The sequence below is a fragment of the Cuculus canorus genome, chromosome 1, assembly GCF_017976375.1.
Source record: "Cuculus canorus isolate bCucCan1 chromosome 1, bCucCan1.pri, whole genome shotgun sequence".
NCBI classification, from domain to species: domain Eukaryota; kingdom Metazoa; phylum Chordata; class Aves; order Cuculiformes; family Cuculidae; genus Cuculus; species Cuculus canorus.
In genome coordinates this window covers 175,559,057-175,580,448 of record NC_071401.1, presented here as the reverse complement: position 1 = coordinate 175,580,448, position 21,392 = coordinate 175,559,057, and the positions used below count along the sequence as shown (strand labels likewise).

Sequence of the window (21,392 nt, the reverse complement as noted above, 5' to 3'; positions counted from 1 at the left end):
CCTGAATGCCCCAAAACAAACAGAAAGGGATGTAAAAATTAGAAGCATCAAAATATTAAATCATCACTCATGCAAAACATGAGCACAGCTGGAAAAAGTGCTCCCTTGAGATTTTGCTTGTACCATGACTACATTTAAAATACATATGTTGCTGTTATTTCTGGGGAAGTAGATATGCTAAGCATTCTTGTTTTCTTTGTCTGAATACTTACAATTTTTTTAAAATAATTTTTAATTTCCTCTACTACTAAGCACTAAAGTACTAGCTACATTATTGGCGTGGGATAGATTTCAGCTGCATTAGTAATGGGAGGGGGTAATTTTACCTATTTCAGCAGAATGTGATAGAAGAATTAGAAGTAATATTAGAAGTAACACAATAGCCAAGTTTTAACATTTTACAGCATTTCTGAGGCTTTTGGACCAGTTCCGTGGCACTTGTTTATGTGGCCATCATGCAAAAGAGTAGGAAAACAGCAAGTCAGTATGTTATTAATTATAAAAGATTAGTTGTAGCTGCACTCCACATCCCAAGGCAGTGAAACAGCAGTGAGTTGAGAGCTGTGAGCCCATCTCCACCCTTGTGAAGGACAGCACCAGCACACACCTAGGGACAAAGGGACAGTGCATCAACTCCATGGGCTCAGCTGGCTGCAGGACGGGATCAGGGGAGTGCTCTCAGTCACATACTATTCCTCAGCTTGCTCAGTAGATAGAAGAGTCCTGGAGGTGATGCTCTTCTCACAGGTCTTCATGGTTTGTTTCACACTTGTTGGAGAATCGGTAGCACTGGCTCCCTGTCTTGACAAAGATATGTCACAGAGTATGGGGCAGCAGGGCAGAAATACACCTGAGAGGATCAAAGCAAGTCTGAAGGTGGGGGACTAAAGAACAGAGAGGTCAGCAGGAAATGAGGTAACTAATGAATACATTAAAATGCTCACAAGGTAGGTGGCTAACGCAAGATGGGTTGGGCCAAGGATATCACATGTTCAGAACAGCGCTGTAGGCTTCCTAAACCACTCACTCCTCTCAGGGTAGGAATCACTGTGTGATTTGTTCATGTGTCAGAGGTCAAGACGATGAGCACAATGGTCTCTTCTGACTACAAAACTTTTGGATTGTTTGTAGTTCACCAAGCTCACAAACTGTGTTTGCAATTTTTTTGTCAAAGTGATTCTTTAGCAAAATCTGTGTTCTCCCACTGATTTTCTTTCTCACTTAAGAGAAAACTAATCTAAAGTTTTGCCACTGAAAAACCTGAGACAGAATATTTCTACTTGTTATACTACTGCTGCGAGTTTTCTTTGACAGTTTGTAATGGATTGTGGCAGCTGCAGCTCAAACTCCCGACCTGAAGCTCAGCTCCTTTTCAAAAGATGCAGGAGCTGCTCTGCTTTGATCAAGCTGTACAGAACATTGCAGGAGTCACATGGCTGTAGGAGAATCACAAAACTTGTGAACTGGCCAGAAAAGGGGGAACATCAGGTTTTCGAACAGTAATTTCCAAGATTTTTTTAATAATGATTAGTTTCTCAGTCAATTCAATGAAACTTTTCTGTTTCTAAGATGGACCAATGCTCATTTAACAGGTCATTTTCATTTGGAATAAAAAATAATTCTGGATTTTCCCACGAGACAGAGTCTGTAGTTTTCATTCATGTGACACTTGCATTGAAGATAAAGTTCAAAATATTGCTTAGTAAAGCAATGACAAGGAAGATGTCCTTAATTTAGTTTTAATATCTTAAATAAATAAATAAATAAGCCTCCATATTTAGGGGAAACAGTTTTATAAACGCTGTGAATACGGTTCATGCTGTTTGATTAAGACCAATCAGGGATGCAAGAGAGGAAAGTGGAACTCTGTCTACACACAGAACATAGTTCAGATTCTTCACTCTATGTTAAGGGCACTCAACTGCATTAGGAGCCTCCTGTGTGGTTTGGATCTCTGGATGTCCATAGTCCTCTTCCTGGTTTGTCCACAATTTTCTCTGCTGAGTAATTTACCACCTACCCCTTTTCTGAGAGCATTTTGGGGTCCAGAAATTAAGTGAACCTCCATTAAACAGCTTGGATTAAAGATTAAATTTACCCTGCCTGACAAAGGCAAGTTTCTTTCAAAATTAAGTAAGTGCAAGTGTTGACAGATATTTTTGGTATAACGACTTTACAAAGAGTGCGAAGTTTAAGTTCGGGTCCCTACTTTGCTGTTTGTCTGCCCCAATCTTTGCTGCCCAAAGGCCATCCTGATGACCCGGTATAACTCATTGCAAAAGAAGTGGAAGGACAGAGAGAATCTGAACAATATCTTTAAGATTAAGAATTAAGGTCTTTTCCAATGTAAATGATTCTATGATTCTACACCATTTGTTGAAGTAGTGACATGCTGCAGCAAAGGATGGCTTTTCAATGGCCCGAGAGGAATAAATAGAGGGGACACAAGAGGGACCTGGAATCTGTATCCCAAGTGTTTGACTTGGGATTATTGCAAAAGCAGTGCTTAAAGGTGGAGCTGTAATGTTCACACCCTCGTTTCCTTAAAACAGGCACCTGAATAGGTATTTACAGTAAATCTGATTTTAGTCCTTCAATTAATTCTCAAAGTACAAAGATAGGGACAATAATAGCTACCTTCTCACAGAGAAGATGTGAAAATAAATTTTTGAATGCATATGAAATTCTTGGGTACTATCCTCAATTTTTCCATAGCAGTAGTTGGGTGGAAATTAATCAGCTTGCCTTTAGATAAGGCATTGAATAAGTGGGCAGCTATTAAGGAAAAGACAAAACATTAGAGAATTGCTCATGGCTTTGCAGCAATCTGTTATTAAAAAGAAGTATAAGTGATAATACTATGACAAGTATAAAAGCCTTTACTACATAGAAAACACTATTCTCTTAAGCACTTCATGTCTGTGAACTGATGAGTGAGCTAAATTCTGCTTTTCTGAGAGGGTTGTTTAAGGACGCCTCTGTCAGTATACATTCCACTATTGATATCTAAAATCAGACAAATGTGCTGAAAATCCAAATCTATGTCTGTGTTCATATCCAAAAAAGACTGTTTGGCACAATCCTGCAAATGTGTTTTTCTGACAAAATACTTATGTAAAGTGACAAGAAAGAAATTAGAGTATCCCTGGAAATGGATGGAGGTTGCATCTTTTTCAGTATGAAGTCATGTCTTTATGTGACTACACGTCTTCATTCTCATATTTACTTTCATTCTCCTGTGTGGCATATATTTATTTGGCACATAAATATTTTATCTGCTTTTAAACTGGAGTGGTCAGATAAGAGGTAATATTTAAGGATGTGGAGGGTCTTGTGACAGATGGGGTCACAGATAAGAATAAAAGGCACACAAAGAAGCTACTGAATGGTTAGAAGCTCCTTTTAAGAAAGGGTAAGACTACATTGCTGAGAGAACCACCACTTCCAATCTACTCAGCATCTCATGAATGACCTTGTTTATAGAAATGCTCGAAATTTTTTGACCAGTCTCACTTGTTTGCACACAAATTAGAGCTCTACATTCATGAACTGTTTTTTTTGAAAGTTGTCTTTAGACGATGCCCGGAGCACTTCTGTATAACCATATTTACTGTATTCCAGCAAGTGCTTTTTAGTAGCCCGAAACAATTTCAGTAAGCAAGCAGTAAAGTGAGATCTAATAAAATTTTGCATCCAATAAATTAGGTGATTCTCTTTTTATATTTCACTGGGATAATGGAAGAGTTATATTAATTTATCTTCATAATTTGAGGCAGCAGATATCTGCTGTCAGATAGACTCTGAGGTCCCTTCATTTGAAGATTCCTGGGGGCACTGGTTGCCCAGGAGCATCAGTCTTCTCCTCTCTGGGAGATCTCAGAGGAAGAAGCATCAGGAGTATTTGATCTGCAGGGTCTAGCTTCTGGCTGCTCCTTGGCCTCGCATGAAATGGCTGGAGGGCCAAACTTACTTGGGACACAAAGCCATCACTACTTTGATAATGAGAAGCTCTGCCCCTTTTTAAATATCCCTTCTCTCCCCAAATGACAGATGATGTAGTTTATTTGTTCCCCCAGTGTTTGAATGGGGTACGTCTCTGATGAGAAAGTTCTGAAGTCTTCTCCAGACAGGGTAAAAAAGATACTTGTGGATGGGGAAAAGAAATGGCTTTGGTTATCAAGATATGCAAGGTACTGTCAAGAGACAGTACCTTCTATATACTATGCATTTGTTTCATTGTCCTCAATGGCTCTCGGATTCCTAGACCTCTCCAGTGGCTAAAATCCTCTTATTTACTCACCTGTTAGTATTTGCAAAAGTTTCAATCTGACATGAAGTTCAACTTTATGTGTTGTCAGATTGTTGTGTTGTGTCAGTTTGGAGTTAACCTTGTCTGTCAAAGTGCATGGTCATCCATCAACTATTAAAGTTTCTTCTGCCCAGTGGGTATTTCAAATAGTAGAGAATCACGCTGGTTATAGAGCAAATATACTTCAATTCAGCTCTCACTCTGTCATTGCTGGACCAGTAATACAGAACAGCTGAAGTGTTTTTATTAATACTTTTCATATCTAAAGTCTAGATGTAGGATATTTATGGTAGGCAGATTGTGTGATTTCACTTACTCGTGGAGCCATTGGAATTTCCTCATCTTCGGTATCATATAGAGCTCATCCTGTCCCCTGGGTTCATGCATAAAAACATCTGGTATGCATGAAGAAAGTGTTGAAATAGGTAGAAATTTCAGTCTTATATGCTTCTTTTTGGAAAAGAGCCAGTCAACACTCAGGATGAGAGAAGACACCTTGGGGAGAGCAGTTCATGGGTGTAGGCAGGAGAGGACTTGTAATCCTGCACTAGTGTGTGCTACAAAGAAAAGATGGTGCAACTAATTTCAGGCATATGGTGTAAAAGGCAATTTTATTTGTTGTTATAAAAAGTGGAGACCAAAGCACTGTTAATATGAAGGGGGCTTAATTTTTCTAATTTTTCTCTGAATTAATGAAAAGCCTGAAGTTCTTTTTGGGTGTCATAATGTCTTTGAATCTGTGTGGAAAGCAAAGTTCCCAACCTGACAGAGCATCAACTAGTAGAAGCAAAGCAGCTCAGCAGTATTTATTTTCTTCTCTTTTGAGAAATAGGATTCACTATCTTTCATTCTGTTTGTCTTGGTTTTTTTTCCCACTTTCTCCTTCAACAATTCTTTCACCACTTAGTTCTGGTTTGACAACTCTATGCTGACAAAGAAGTTAAGATTGATGACCTCTGATGTACTTCTGGTCAGAGAAGATGAATCAAAGTAAATTGTTTTACTAGTTAATCAAAGCAGCCTTATTTTATTTTTTTTTTTTTCAGAAGTAGGGCAAACGAGTTCAGGGAGCAAAGACAGTGGAATGACAGGGAGGTAGTTGGATGTAATCTGGTGGTGGTGTTTGCTAAAAGCTCGAGGTATATTGCTAGTTTGTTCAGACTGAGACTTCGGTCTCAGCTCAGAAGGAGCTATGTGAGTCTGTTTCATAATGGAAATGGATGTTGGTTTAGTTTTGTAACCAGAACTAATATGATTTGAAATAGCCAAACTATTTTTACTTTTATAATTGGCCCTGAATATTCTTCTCATTCTCTTCCATTCAGCATCAGTTAAGGAACATGTGATCCTTGGAGACCAAGCTGTAGCGTAAATAATGAAGCCATTAAGCCTGCCATTTTTTGGTTTTGATGGAAAATGTTTCAGAAAACTAGAAAAAAAACCCCAACATAACAAACCCATGTATTCCTACATATTAGTATAAAAATTGTCCCTATTTGGGACTTCCTGAATCAAAGACCCCTGTTTGGAGCAGTCTTATCAGGAATGATTTGCTGCAGACATCAAATTGAAGCAGAATTTGAGAGTTCCCACCACAGATGTTGGAAAGTGCAATCTTGGGCTTTATCACAGGTATTATGTTCTTGTACCTCTGATAGCTGTGACAGTGGTCAAAACCCTGAGGACTCACTGTGCTTTGTGTTGGCAGGAAATGTGTATGCAATCTGTAGCACATTTTAAGATTTTACTTTTTACCTTCTTTTTTGAGAGCTGAAAAACTGTCCAGGGCTTTGCGGGCAATGTATTAATGTATGCTGCATGTACTCCAGAAGAAATCCAGCATCCATTGACCTCAAAAAGGTGGTGATCAAGCAGAGAAGATGCTGTTTTCCTATGGTTTCTGTGTATTTGTGACTGCTATGCTTTATTTCCAGGAAAATATTCAGTGGCTTATAGATCTTGTTCAACAGATACAGAGGCTCCTTCTATCCCTGGCAGCAGAAGCCACGTTCTTAAACCCATTCTACTCACTTGCTCCATCCTTTTCTACCCTCAAGAAAGGCTGAACTGCAGCCCCTACCTGGCAACTACACTGAGTGCCCTCCAGTAATCCTCTGTCCTTCAGTTCGGGCCTACTTGTTGCTCATTAGTTCTCTCTTGAACCTTTGTACTTGCCCTTTTCCAAACTACTGTCTCTCCTGAAACCACTTTAAAAAAATACATTTCATTTTTAGGGAGTGCATGGATCTGGTGGTCTTTTAGTGTAAGGGTAGGCAAAAACCTATCCATACAGATGTGCTCCCTTGCCAGCTGGGAATATTCATGTAGAAGTGATACTTAAAGTTTTCTAAAGTATTTTGATTAGAAATACATTTCTGTTTCCAAGCAGAGATTTTGAGGAGCTTCTTCACAGCCCGAACATATGCATTTTAGGGATAGTAAAGTGGAGTCTGCTTAAAATCCATGAGAAAGTTTCAAGTTCTGGATTAGTGCTGACATCTGCTGTTTGTTCTTACCATATACATGAAACGCAGCACAAGGAATCGTTGCCTGCGTGCTTTCTGCTGCCTCAATTCCATGTTTTATTTAACACAAGCTAAAATTAATAGAAATCACAAGATGCAGTAAAACCTCCACGGGTCAATGACTATTCTTATTGGGTTTTAAGACATGGAGCGAGGAGCTGACAACAAAGATGAAACTGAATCCTTTTTATCTTTCTAAATAACTGTCAATGCCTCTAAGTGGGGAAAGGGCTTGAGACAGGAGACCTAAGGAATGAAGCTGTCTATGTATAGGGTGGATATTTAGCCTGAAAGTTCTTTGCTGCAGGGACCACTTTTATGTTATCTGTTTCTACAGAAACCTGTAAAATACTGGGATCCTAATCCACAGCTGGCAAAGCTGGTTGCTACTGCATGGTGAAGGGGTTATGGCAACAGCACGAGAACATTTTCTCCTCATCTTTGTTGCCTGTTCCCATTTGGACCCAGCAGCACCAGTACAAACGGTGTCAGCTGCCAGTCTGGTCACAACTACGGGTATCACTCTGAGTAACCTGGCCAGGTGTTACCACTCAGTGCGGTGACTGCAAGGAAGAACTTCTGGGAGACAACAGCTCCTTTCATATAGTTTATTAAGCAGCTTTTGTGGTCATGTAGTCATTGCTGGGTCATACAGGATCAACAGTATATCATGTGCTTTGTTTTTGCTCAGGTGCCTGACTCTTCCATCTCTTGCCAGTCATCCTCCCTCCTAACCTCACCCCAAACAATTGCGTGGGATAACAGAGTTTTAGATAACGAGATTTTCTTTGTGATGAGGTCACCATTACAACAGGCATCAGGGAGAAGATAAGCACAGGACGTTCTGTGGAAATCCCAGATTAGTGCAGCACATGACAACACTTATGTTTCCTCTCTCAAATGAAAGCAAATCCTTCACTTAAATGAACTGATCACATGCACTGATCCAAATACAACCGTGACAGCTGTCAATAGCATTCCTTTTACAGGGCATTGGAATTAAGCACACAAATATTCCCATTTTTAGGATGTGTTTGCTGTGATAAGTATCATGAGTCAGAGAGATGTAGAATTTTCAGGTCGATTTTAAAATTAGAAAGGCTTTAAAATGAGAGTTGGATAATTTTTATCTATTCTGTGGCATTTCAGTCCACTATAATGTCACTTTTCCAAACTTCACAACCATTGATCCTGTATTTTTTTCCTTGTAAAATACTTCATTTCCTGTCCCATGAATCCAGGATCAGGGCTTTCAAGAGATTTACATTCAAACTGGGAGTTTTGGTAAAACAGTACTCCAGCTTTCATGACAGACAATGTTAACTAACATTGTTGAAGGTCAGGTTTCTGGGATCTCTGGCTTTTATTCTCTTAATGGTTTTAAACTAAAAGAGAGTAGATTTATCAGATATAAGGAGGGAATTCTTTATTATGAAGGTGCTGAAACATTTCATCAGATTGCCCAGAGAAGTTGTGAATGTCCCATCTGTCAAAGTTCAAGGTCATGTTGGATGGGGCTTTAAGCAACCTGATCTAGTGAAAGATCTCCCTGCTCATGGCAGAGGGATTGACCTAGATGATCTTTAATGGTCCCTTCTGACCTAAACTATTCTGCAATTCTGTCATTCTTCGACAACTTCCAGTGTCTCTGTCTGAAGTCAGAAAGGTTCCCTCAGGACAAAAGATACCAACAATGAAAAATATTTTGTCATAAATGCAAGGTAAAGCCAAAATATGAATCCAAGAAAACCTGTGAATTTCAACATGCTCTGTTGTGATGATTGTAATGTAATTGTAATGATTCATAAGAGAGTCTAACGATTAAATTAGTGTGATAAACAAAGAATATGACTGATACAGAACATATTTAACTTTTTATGCAGATGAATTATGTTAGCAAATACAGTCAGTCTCAAAATTGTTATTATTATAGAAAAATAGTAATAGCAAAATTTAGAAAACTCATTTAAGTCCTTATAAGGAGTGACTTTACCACTGTAAATTAGAAATAAGTAGTTGACAGGTGACACTAATTGTTTTAGACTGGAGGAGATTGAGGCCTTTAAATTTCAATCCCAGTAAGCACAAATAGACTCTCAGAAGTCACTGAGGTTTTCACTAACCCAAAGCTGAGGCTGGTGTGGTGCCTCCTTCTCAGGCCCACACTGGGACCTGGCTCAGGCTTTCTACGTCCCTGAGACTGCGGGCTGGTTGGACAGGTTTCCAGCTGCTCATGAGCCTTCCTTGAGAGGTTTGTGTGCACTCAGTGAGCTGTGGGGCGTGGGGTTACCAGCTTTGATTACGCAACTGAAGGCTTCTCTGGACGCACACAACCGTGGTGCACTTGGGCTCCGAGCATCCCACGGGTGGTGTGAATAATGGGAAGAAGCAGATCCTCGCCTTGCCATCAAGCAGTGCTTCCTGTGTGCAGGAGGTGATTGCTACTCTCTGTCAGTGCATGAACATACTGTTCTCTCCTGAAGGGAGGGGTGACAATAAGTAAGTTCCTGTATGAAGCCATTTTCTTTGCATTGTAATTACATGTGGTGTCAACAAGTTGCATGAGTTGCTTCAGTTTCCATGACATCATATAATTCACTTCATAGAACTGAAAAGGCTACTGAGAGCATGAGGGCAAGAGGTATCTTGTGTCTTTTGTGCAAGAGAGTTCTTGCTATGTTAAAAATCAGCTATTTTCCCCCCCTCCCCCCCAAATCCTTTTGGTTAAACCCTCATGCCATATCCCCAACTATTTTTTTTATTTAGCATTTAGAAAATTCATGTCTTCTGCCAATTAACGTTTTTGAGGACAAATTCACCTTTGGGTGAATTACCAGTTCTTCACAAGGTGCTTGGATGTAACTACGTTATTTTGACTTGTCTCTGGGGCATGGTGCTCTCTAAGTGCTACCTCTGCCATCACTTTGGTCCTTGAAATGGGACTTGATATTTATGGTCAATTTGGTTGAGACCTAGAGAAGATGCAAAGTATTATATGAACAGGGATAGTCAATGACATTAATGTGCTCTGATATCTCTTCATTATTCGAAAGAAGCCAGGGATAGGGAAAAAAGAGTGGAGTCTTCAATAGTGTGATTATCTGATGCAATTGTATTGTCGTCTGAGGTGGCCATAGGACTAAATTGTGAAACAATAAATAAAATAATTTTCATCACCTACTTTGTTTGTCTTAAATTCCTATTAATTTAACAGGATTTGTATGAAAAAGACCTTCCTGAAAGTATTCACTTGTAAGTGCTCACAATAAATCTGGCCTGAAAAAATGCCTTCCCTTAGGCTGATCCTCAGAAGGTTCTCCTATAATCATGTTCCTGATGCTGAGGAATACTCAAGGATTGTTTCCTTGCGGGACTTTTCATCACTTACAATATCCTCATGTCCCAGTATGCTGACTGCTGTGTAATATGTCAGGGGCAGGTTGTCATTACCCTGATTTAGACAGCTGGTTAGTTCTTCTCTCTTTCTCCATCTACCATTTTTACTGACAAAGCCTCACATGCCATCTCCTCTTCTTGCGATTGCAAAGACTGGCAAAGTAGTTCTTACTAAAGCTGACCGGGGTTAGGGTGAGGAGCAAGGTTCAGAGGCAGTATTGCAGTGAGGAAGGGAACAATCTGTTCTCTGTTTTTAGGACAAGTAGTGATGGATGTGTATTGCAGCAAGGAAGATTCAAGTTAGACATTAGGAGTAAAAAAACACTTTGTAAGGGCAAGGGCAGGGAAGTGCTGGAGCAGATTGCCTCAAGAGTTGGTGGCAGCTATGGAAGACTATGAAATCAAGTTATAGAAGCACTGTCAGGACTGACATGGACAGTGTTGGTCCTACTCGGTTGTCAGCAAAGGGATGGAAGTTGTAATCTTTCTGGGACTCCTCCACAAAGAAATTACTTTGCCTCACAGACCTTTGCTGTAGGTAGGTAAACTGCCATTATTTCTACTCAAACTTTTTAAATTTACTGTTAGGAGATTGGGCCAGGCAATCATGAACTCACCCAGGTGAGTGTCAATCAACACTTCCTTTCTTTCCCTATCCTTTACAGAGCTGGTGCAGTGCTGCAGCTGCAGGTTGTGAATAGCAGCTGGGCATATCATAGTTAGCACCTTTCTTCTCTCTACAGCAGTCTTTTAACAGGTCCCAACAGCACTAAAACAGGAGGAACTGAAGTATAAGTAGTAGGCAGGAAGAATCATTAGTTAGGAAGCCAGTCTGAGACTTCTGTAATCTTTGTTAAACTACTGTGTTCTTTCAAACATAATGATTTGCAAACTCTCTCTTTTGCTCTGATAAACTCTTTTGTTGTTTCTATTTCCTACTACAACAATGCTGTGGGGTTTTGGTGGACTTCTGTAGTAGGTTACAGTGAAAGGGAGCATCCATGGGTATACTACAATTTTGCTTTGTCCCACTGTAATAAGAAGCCTTTTAAGAATGTGAAGAGCTGCACCTTTTTTTGTATTTGCTCGACTAGGTGGTGGCTTTTAGCATATATATCAAACTAAGTAAACAAAAGCATACAGTGTTCTCCATATGATATAGTTTCTTCCTGCATTTTCAGGTTTGAACATTAACTGCCTACAGCCAGGAAGGAGTATGAATATACAGACAGGAAAAAATACTTATTGCTTAATTATTATGCAAGCTACTTAAAGCTTAGAGTCATTCCATTTTTCAGAGGGACTTTTAAAATACTGCATCTATACAAGTGACAGAATGCAGCCAGAATGGGAGATGGACTTCATATGTATCATTTGGCAATGGTGTATAATGGTTATAATATTTGTAACAGCTGTTAGGTGCTCTGAAGCTACACTACATTTGTGGAATTTTCCATTGAGCTCTAAATATTCAGGTCACATACACAGTTAAATTTCCAGCAGTGGCAGTACAGATAAAAGCACTCCAACCGTATGCCATAATTGTGCTCTATTTAGAGAGTGCAGCAACTCAGGCATTTTCACAGCAGTCGTCTTAGATACGGTATACATTCTGCTTTATAAATGCCAATTCATTAGCGCATGTAACACATAGCATGCTGCTCTAAAAAAAAAAAAAAAAGAGGGAGAGTGCTGTGTTTCAGTGAGGAATAAACGTACAGAAAAAATCTGTTACTTAGGAGAAGGAAAAGAAAAATGGAGGAGAATGCCAAATTCAGTTTCTCCTTTTGCACAAAGATCTGTAGAATATCAAAGTCCTTTTTGCAAGAGGTTTCAAATCAGTGGCAGAAAATTGAGTGTCTATAAATAAATCTTAAAAAGACTTAATTGATTGGACATTTCCACTTCAGGATATTGAATTGCAATATAAGAAATCTGCAACAAAAAGAATGTATCCTGGACAGGGCATGGTTTTATAATACAGTGAACAGCCAGTGTATTTTGTAAAACATTTGTAGTGACGCTAATTTAGCTACAATTCCAAGCTGCAAGAAAAAACAGCATTATTAAATTCATTCTAAAGATTTTTTTTACATTCAGAAAGCAGTAAGTCAGCAAGTCTGTCCAAACCCAGATACTAAAAATAAAGAAAAAATCATTCTATAATTGCAATAAATTCAAATAAAGCACAAAGACTCTAGAGCTAAAAATCATGCTTTAGTTCACTACTCTTAAGTGGCCAGGAAGGCATGTTCACCTGTTGTATTATTAGTTTCACCCATATTGAGGCAACCAGCACGTCTGTGTGAGATCAGGTATTCATGAAAAGTAGGTCAGTGCAGTCAATCGGATTGAGTTCCCAGCCTTGCTGGACTTGTGAATAAAGTATTTTTTCTATAACTGTGCTCCATCTTGAAGAGCAGATATATTAATCTGTTTCAGATTTCTTGTGATTGTAAAATCTGTCTATGATCAAAATGAGGATCATTAAACTCTATTTGTAAGTCAATATTTTGTGGCCTTTCTTTCGTAAATTAAATACGTATTAGAGGAAGGTGGAGAAATACATTGATCTTACACTTTCTCTATGCTAGAAGACCTTTTGCTCCGTCCTTTTCTTTGTCAGGTGGTAGCTAGGTAATTTGTCCCACCCAGAAGTTTAGCTGTGTCTCACCTAAGGAAATTTCAAGTAGGTGTGTGCAGAGGTGACACATGAGATCAAGGCTACAACTGGGATATACCCACAATCCTTGGTCATGGACTATGTTTTCTGGTGAGAAGAAAACTTGCTATGAAACAATATTGATGGCTCTGGCAGGTCTGGCAAAGGACCTTTATGACATTACTCTCCTGTTGGCTATGTTTTCTCTCTCATGTTGGAGTTTACACCCTCTTTGCTACAGCTGAGAGCTTGGAATGCCTGATTCATGCCCCCTAGTACAGATGACACCAGGGTCTATAGATACATGTTCCCTCCTGTCTGTTTGGCTTTAGGTCCAGTCAGCTGAGCAAAGAAAAAGCAGCTAATGTGCTAAGCTTACCGTGTTTTGCTTGGTGGGAACTAGGCTGTGTGATGGCAGTGAGCCCTGGGCTGGGTCATGCCAGGACGTAGTGCTGGCAGAAAGGGTCAGGGCTCTCCGAGGCTCCTGGAGGGAAAACACATCTGCTGCATGGGTTCCTTTCCACAACTCTTCACCTGAGGCTGTAGTGCTGTAGTTCAGGTCTCTCCTCTTTCCATTACCCACCTGGCTGATATATTTGATGGAGGAAGGGGCAGGATTATTATGCAGAATCTGAAAGAGGGAAGAGACTGATTATCTGGCAGTTCTCAGAACTCCTGACTTTTTTCTTCTCTGTCCTTGACATCCAGACTTAGTGAATTGCCAACCACCTTAGCAGATAGTTCTGCTGGGTGATATGTCCTTAAAGCATAGCTCTAATTAGAGTCAAGGAAGGGCAGGAAAAAGTGAAAGGCAGGGAACCTAGTCCTTTTCCTGCAAAATAACAGTGCCTTAAAAGCAATTAAAGTAACTTACTCCTAATTTCAAGACACAGAGTTGATTTTAGCCATTCTTACAACATTTTAATTGCTAAAAGGAAGTATCAGTTTTCTTTCATACTGTGCAGAGCATGAAGATTTTTCATGGAGTAGCATCCAGCCTCTGTTGGAGCTCTCCTTCCAGCCATCTGCCCTCAGATGGTCTTAAAACAAATGTGGATTTCCAGGCTTATTTAACTGGCTCAGATTGTCCAAAGAGTCAAACAAAATCTTCACCTTAGGAAGTCTCTGTACAGCAAATTCCATGATGAAATGGCTTGGCACAATTCCTGTCCCCAAACCTTTGACTAAGAAGGTCTGATCCATCTCAGCTATATGTCTGGATGTACTGATAGATAATAGCTCTGGTTCTTTGTGTTCATGCATTGCTGTGGGCTTATTATAGAAATGTTTAACCTGTATGCAACAGATGCAGAGAAAACCTGCAAGCATATAAAGGTGCAGTCATGGAATAACAGCAAGACATTTTTAATAGGGTGTATTAAAGTGTGGCCTTATGAAAGTGTGGCTCCAAACAAACAAATGCAAAATGTAGTTTTCTTCTGACTTAACAACATTGCAGATATATATGAATTTCCCAAGACTTTTTGATTTACGAATGATAAATATGAAACAAGCATTAGAAGCTGCAAACAGGGCTTGATCATACATCAAACAGAAAAACTTCATGGCCCGAGAAGGCTACTGATTGCATCATGGGATTTTTTTGTCTGCTTTTCTTCCTTCTTTCTGTGTGCAGTTGCTTAAATTTTCAACAACTTTTGCCATCTGTCTTGCAGTAACAACAGACACAAACTTTCTGCAAAATCCATGAAAGAAGCAACAAGGCAGCTCTTGCTGACTCTTTTGATTTAATTTTGCCATGTTTCTTTGTCTGTAGTCTGCAGCATACTTTAAAGCCATTTAAAGCTGAGCGGTCTGAATACTCTCTTGCAGCATGTAGGTCACCCAATCAGTTATCCGTCAGACCCTGACACTTAAGCTTAGGAGGTAATAAACATTGGAACCGTGTGGATCAACTTCAGCATCCAAAGCTGATGGAAATAAACAATCAGCTATTTTTATTTCATTTTTAATTTTGGCACTCTTTCCCCCCACCCCAAAAATTACATCAAGATTTCATCACGAAAGTACAAACAAAAATTCAAATACTGCCTCTCTTTAAACAGCTGAAACTCTTTGTGGAACTAACCTTCATGTCCTTCTAAGTGAAGTCTTTCTAATCCTTCAAATCTAGTTCAATCTTATTATCAACTCACTTGGCAGAATTAATATACTGAAATGGGCACTTTGCCAGTATTTTTCTTACACTCAGTTTCTGTTACGTCAATTCTATTATAAATTATTTCTTTACAAGGTTTAATCATGTATAAGGAATTAAAATAAGCAAAAAGACCACAGACTATGTGGCTGGCTACCTATGGGCTTAAGAGGTAAGGAGGCTTGTACATATGAGAAAGGTATAATAGACACTTATATTTATGCTGTAATAGATTCAAATCTACCCAGCACATAGAAAATGTAACAATCAAACTCATCCAAATCTACTGGAAATGAAGATTGTTTCATTTTCACTTTGAAATACCAAAAGTAAATGGTGCTAAATGGAAATCTCTTGGTAATGATTTAGATAATAAAACATTTAACCACTTTGCCTGCTCAGCCTGGAACACCAAATGGGTTATTACTTCCATATTTAGCACCAAACTAAAAATAACTTTGTGACTGGCCAAATCACTTCTATTCTCAGCACGGCTTCTAATATAACTGCTTTGACCACACTGGGAAGCATAACATTTGTAAACTGTTGTGCTAGTGAAGTCCTAATGACCTGAGTTCGGAGTAAAGACATAAGCACAATTTGTACTTTTCTATTGTCCAGGAAGCTGTTTACACCGAAAATACTGTTACTATACATAGGCATGTGAATACTCTGGTTCCTCGTGTGATGGTAATAGAATTTCTGTGGACTTTTCAAAATCTAGGATGTGGCCATTATTATCAGTTATTTGAAAACTCTCAGTAGACTTAGATCTTCAGATTTGGACATGGTTACTACAAGTAGAGCTATTACCTGAGCACAGAAAACATTCTCAAAAATCTTATTTGCAAAGGTGAAAAGATGTTTCTAATAGCAGCTAAATGGAGAATTCCAAATTTACATAAACATTCATTAAAACTAAAACATGCTGCATATGAGCCAGGACTAAGGGACTCATGTTGTAGAAGGACAGAATAAATCACTGTATTGAATGCAGAAGATCTTGAGATTTGATGCTTTTTACCACAAAAAAATAATGCTATTATTTCACCAGGCAGCTAGTGGTGCTTCTTCCTTACTTGCTGTTCTATAAAATGCTTATTGAAAAGTACCCACATTTATTACTAGACTTTTCACAAGATCCTCATGATCTCATGAGGAAATCCTGTCTTGTCTAGAGATAAGCTATGCTTGATAAGCAGAGATAAGTTAGACTTCTGATATCCTCAGTTCCTTCCTGCTCTCTGGCACTACTTGTGAGAGAAACCAAATAGGCTTGAGGTTTCTATTGGATCAGTTCTGCAATCCTTAAAATAAAAACTTTTATTACTTACAGATAGGTATACTTATATGATAACTATCATTGCTATGTCCTGTGGAAGGGTAGTGGTCTGGGACGATGACCAAGCATGCTAAGGAAACAGCCTAAATGGATCTACATCCACTTATTTCCATTGTGGTTAACAAGCGCTGGCATGGGCCTCTATGATGTAGCATTCACTTTGCTGAATAATGCATCTGTGTCTGGTACTTTCATTATATTTTCTCCCATCCAAAGGAACAAAGAGTATGAAAATCCAGAAGATTATTTTAAAAATTTGTCTTCTGTCATTGCAATTTTAATAATAGATACAAGCAGTGAGGAAAGACAGCCTGGCAGGTTAAGCCCAGAGCTGCTCTCAGAGATGAAAATGTTTCTGAAATGCTGAAAAGGGGCACCACGCCCACAGAAAATCCTCATTCTGATTTTCTCTCGGCCATCAGGTTCCCCTTGACCAAAGCCCATCCCTTGCCTCTATGCCTTACTTCTGAAGCAGTAGTAGTATTCATCTATGTCAAGGACAAGCTCTGAAGATTTTATCAATTAAAGACCACGAGACACCAGAATGCGCCCAGGCTGTGTAACGCTGACAGAGAACTGGTTTGAGTATCAAACATCTGTATGTAGTTCTGTTGCGTCCTCTGATGAAGTGTTGAGCCATCTTCCAGACCTATGCCAGGCAAGTTAACACTTCTGCATGCATGGAACAGCCCTGTGCTACCAGTGGAGACGACCTGTCACAGTACAAAGTGGTGCGCGTAGACTGATGAACACAGGAACATGCCCAGACCCTTGGTGCATTTGGCCTTTTTGGTCCATCCCTTTCTTTCTTTAATGCTGGAGTTTGTTGTCTCATAGACAAATTGAAGTTATGATCACTTTGTTTTCATGTGAATGTTTAAGAAATTACATTGTTACTGGTTCTACTGATCAGTTCTTCTTGGCTCACTTTTCATTCTAATTAGTGGAATAATATAATTATAACTGTTCTTTAATTTTTTGTGTATGTACTTTTTACACTCACCCCTACTTCTGTCACTTACCTCATTTTGATTGATCACAGTATGTACACATTCCATTTAGCAGATTTAACCGCTGTGTGTAATGTGCCAGTGGGAAGAAAATTCTGTCTCAGTATTCTCAATATTTAACAAAAAACATTTGAAATAACAATAAACCACACATGCTGCAAAACCAGTAAAGAGCAGAGCTCAGCAAACTAGGAGATGTTCTGTCTGCATTGAGTGACATTGAGAAATCTTCACAGGCTGTGCTCGAGTTAGTGCCTGAAGAAAAAATTGGCTGTTCTGTTCCATCAGTTTGTCTTATAAATTGATATTCTGCTTATTCCAACAAATTATGGGTCTTCCAAAGACAAGGTTTTCACTGTCACAACTTAGAAATATGTTAAATGATACAATGTTGTGTGCACAATGCAAAACCTGCCAGAAATGGCCATTTTACAGTCTTACAACTTCCAAAACGTATTTTCTTCAGATTTGCCGTGATTCCTTGGGTCTAGTTGAGAGCAGAACAGGCCAAAGCCCACATCAGAAGTCAGTGGTGACCTGTCTGGTGAGAGCATATACAGCCAGCTACTTGCTGCATGGTGAATGGGGATCTCCTCTTTAATGGTAACACTTCAATCCAGCCTGTGTGTGTGTGTGTTGGGAGATGCTCAAGCGCTTTCCAAGAAGCCAGCCCAGATGGGACATGGCAGGCACTGCACTGTAGCAGGCAGCAGCAGCTCAGCCGGAGCTGTGGGGTTTCCTTGCACAGTGGTGTCCCATGCCACGGGCTGTGTGGGGTCACGGCTGTGGGCAGCCCTGGGTGCTGGAAGTCGCCCAGGTGGGATCATGTGGATATGTCTACCCTTTGCTGAGTCACCTGGCACTGGGATGTCTCAGTCCTGAGCTGAGTCATGGCAGTGGCTTGTAGCAGAAAAGATAAGGAACTGGTGAGAGTTCACTGATAAGCCCATGGGGTGGAGAAGTGGGATCTGGCTGAGCTTCTACAGGATGTTTATCAGAGCCTGTGGCACATAAAAATTGCTTCCAGATCTAAGCCAAATATGGAAACGAGTCAGGTGCTTTTATGCTGTGCTGCATTTATAGGACCGATTCAGCAGCTTCAGCCTGGGGCTGTCTGCAGTAGGTGATGCTCTGCCAGGGTCTTCGCTGCTTTTGCAGCAGGCTACTTCACTGCTTGGCCATCAGCTGCCCACAGCCTCTGATGAGCCGACTATGAGCTCTCATGATCTTCACTTCCACCTGGATCTAGCTAGAAAGCTACAAACATGTTAGTGTGCTGTATCAAACACAAAAGAAAGATACTTGATAGAAATGGTTCACCTAGTGCTACCTTTTCTGGTTTTAGTGCTGTGAAGCCCAGGTAGTTATCCACATCATAAAAAGGAGGAAAATATTATCAGCATTATTGCAGCATGAGTTTATGCTTCTCTTTTAAGGAAAAGGTTTATTTTCATTTTCTTGTTGACAATGAATTTCTGTATTAATGCCGTAGGTAAATATTTTTTCATGTATCTAAAGCATAGTTAAACTGTTGAGGTCATTCCAATAGGAAGTTACAGAAACCACAAGTATAATGACAAATTCATGACTAAGAGGGTCATCAATGCCTGCTGACCATCTGGATCCAAATGTAAAATCCAGCTAAGCACATTCCTAAATTCAAAACCACTGGAAAGGGAGGTGTTCTTGTGAAAGAAATTATATGTAAGTGCTTTGGTTTTTATTAGTTTTCCTTACGCTGACATTTCTCGTACCCTATATCAGGCTAGATGGAGACTCGCTCTGACTAAGCAGAATTTTAAATATTTAAACTTCCTCTCATATAATAATTTATCTCATTACAAATATCATATAAGACATACTTGCTGGTGATGTTCAATATGTGCTTCCAGGTGATGCCAAGCAGGATTAGCAGAAGAGACACCTTTGCCCATGCTTTCAAAGGGATTTTAGTGGGTTGTCTGTGGGGACTGAGTTTAGTTAGATCAATTTGAAAGTTTGGTCACTGGCTTTTTTTGTTGTTTGTCCAGGAAAAAGGCTGAACTCGTGTCAGCAGAGATCAATACCCTTCAGAAAGTGGTATCTGAGAACTTGCTGTCCTGTGAAGAGATACAGAGTCCAGATCACCTAATTCTGGAAAAGCATAGCTTGCACTTGAGAAGATCTTACAAGGGTCTACTAGAAGAGAGCGGAAAAAGAACAAGTCTTGGAGAACAAGTCTTACGAGGAGCGGCTGAGAGAGCTGGGGTTGTTTAGCCTGGAGAAGAGGAGGCTGAGGGGAGACCTTATTACTCTCTACAACTACCTGAAAGGAGGTTGTGGAGAGGAGGGAGCTGGCCTCTTCTCCCAAGTGACAGAGGACAGGACAAGGGGGAATGGCCTCAAGCTCCATCGGGGGAGGTTCAGGCTGGATATCAGAAAAAAATTTTTCGTGGAAAGAGTCATCGGCCGCTGGAATAGGCTGCCCAGGGAGGGGCTTGAGTCACCTTCCCTGGAGATGTTTAAGGAACGGGTTGATGAAGTGCTTAGGGACATGGTTTAAGGGAGTGTTAAAATGGTTGGACTCAATGATCCAGTGGCTCCATTCCAGCCTGGTGATTCTATGATTCTATGAAAAGGACTTCAGTTTCTCTAAAGGTGTATTATGCTCTTATGTGGAAAATAACACTGCAGTGACAAAGAGAAAGGTCTTGAAGAAGGGCTTTTCCTGCACCACATTTGGGAGGCTGAGGGGCTCTTCTGCCACTGATACAATTGTTAGATATGACAAAAGAGAAAGTGACACGCTCTGATATGCCAACTGCATTGCATGTGTGCTGAATGAAATTGAGTGCTGTTATGAAAGTATCTGTAGGTATGGAGAAAATAATCAGTGTTTATAGACACAGAAATAGATTTCTGCTGGTAGTTCAAGTAAACTTGGAATTGTTCAGAAAGTTTATATTGTTGTTCATAAAGCATGAGACTGTAAAGTCATTCAAACAAAACTTTCAATCTGGCCCTGTCATTCATGGTTGTACATTTCAACCATTCATCTAATGGACGATTACAATAGACACTGCACTTAAGGAGAAACGCCCAGCACTGTCCCTAGGAAGGAAGCACCCTGCAGCAGCCCGGGTTGGAAGCTGGAACGGGCTGGGGAGAAGCTCTCAGAGGCCTTGACTGGCAGCTAAGCATGGGGCAGCTGTGTTTCCTGGCAGCAAGGATGGACAGGAGCCTCCTGGGCTGCACAAACAGCGACACAGCCAGCTGATCAAGGGATGGGAGTTATCAGACCACACTCAGAATACCGGATCCAGTTCTCCCCAACTCTGGCCCAGCACAGGAAGGACCTAAATAAGCTGGAATGAGTTCAGTGGAGGGACTGCAAGCTGATTAGGGGCTGGAGCCCTTGCACCATGAGGAAAGGATGACCATCCTGATGTTCTCACCTCAGCCCACGTTCACGTTATACAGTTTTATTATTTTAGCCAGCATTGCAAGTCCCTCTACCTACTCTGTCTGTTGTCACGCCTGTTTGGCCTAGAGACAACAGAAGCTACTTCTGCTTATCTGAGTTGCAGGTTATCTGCTGGTTATCTATTTGATAATGAGTTGTTAAGGCCACAACAATTTTATTTTTGATTAAAAGAAAAACTAGACTTTTAACAGAAGACTGCTTTTGTGAAGCAACATAGCTTCCCTCTGAGCTGTTTTCCTTCCAGAAGCCAGGAAAGACTGGCAGACTGAGATGTCTTGTGACTAGGACTGCCAGCTCCTGCTGACTTCAAGCAAAATCAGCCCTTAACCTGTCCATGCCGCATTCTGCAATGGTAACCCAAATAGCTAAGCCTTCAAGCTTTGCAGGTTCCATGAATGTGGCACAGAGGAGGCTGAAATCCTCCAAAGGGGCGAAGACAACTGGATGGTTTTGTATATCCTAGCTGTACAGTCTAATTACTGAATTCTTTTGTAAACAGGGGAAGCAGTGGCGCCCTGAACACTTCA

The 21,392-nt window shown here is 40.2% G+C and overlaps 1 long non-coding RNA gene across 2 annotated transcripts in view; it reads left to right on the top strand.

Annotated features, from left to right (window-relative positions):
• Nucleotides 1-615: 615 nt before the first annotated feature.
• Nucleotides 616-21,392, top strand: part of LOC128854067 (uncharacterized) — a 32,100-nt gene continuing 11,323 nt past the window's right edge. For both annotated transcript variants that reach the window (XR_008452962.1, XR_008452961.1), the window contains exon 1: nucleotides 616-10,768. This is a non-coding gene — a long non-coding RNA (uncharacterized LOC128854067). The remainder of the gene's footprint in view (nucleotides 10,769-21,392) is intronic.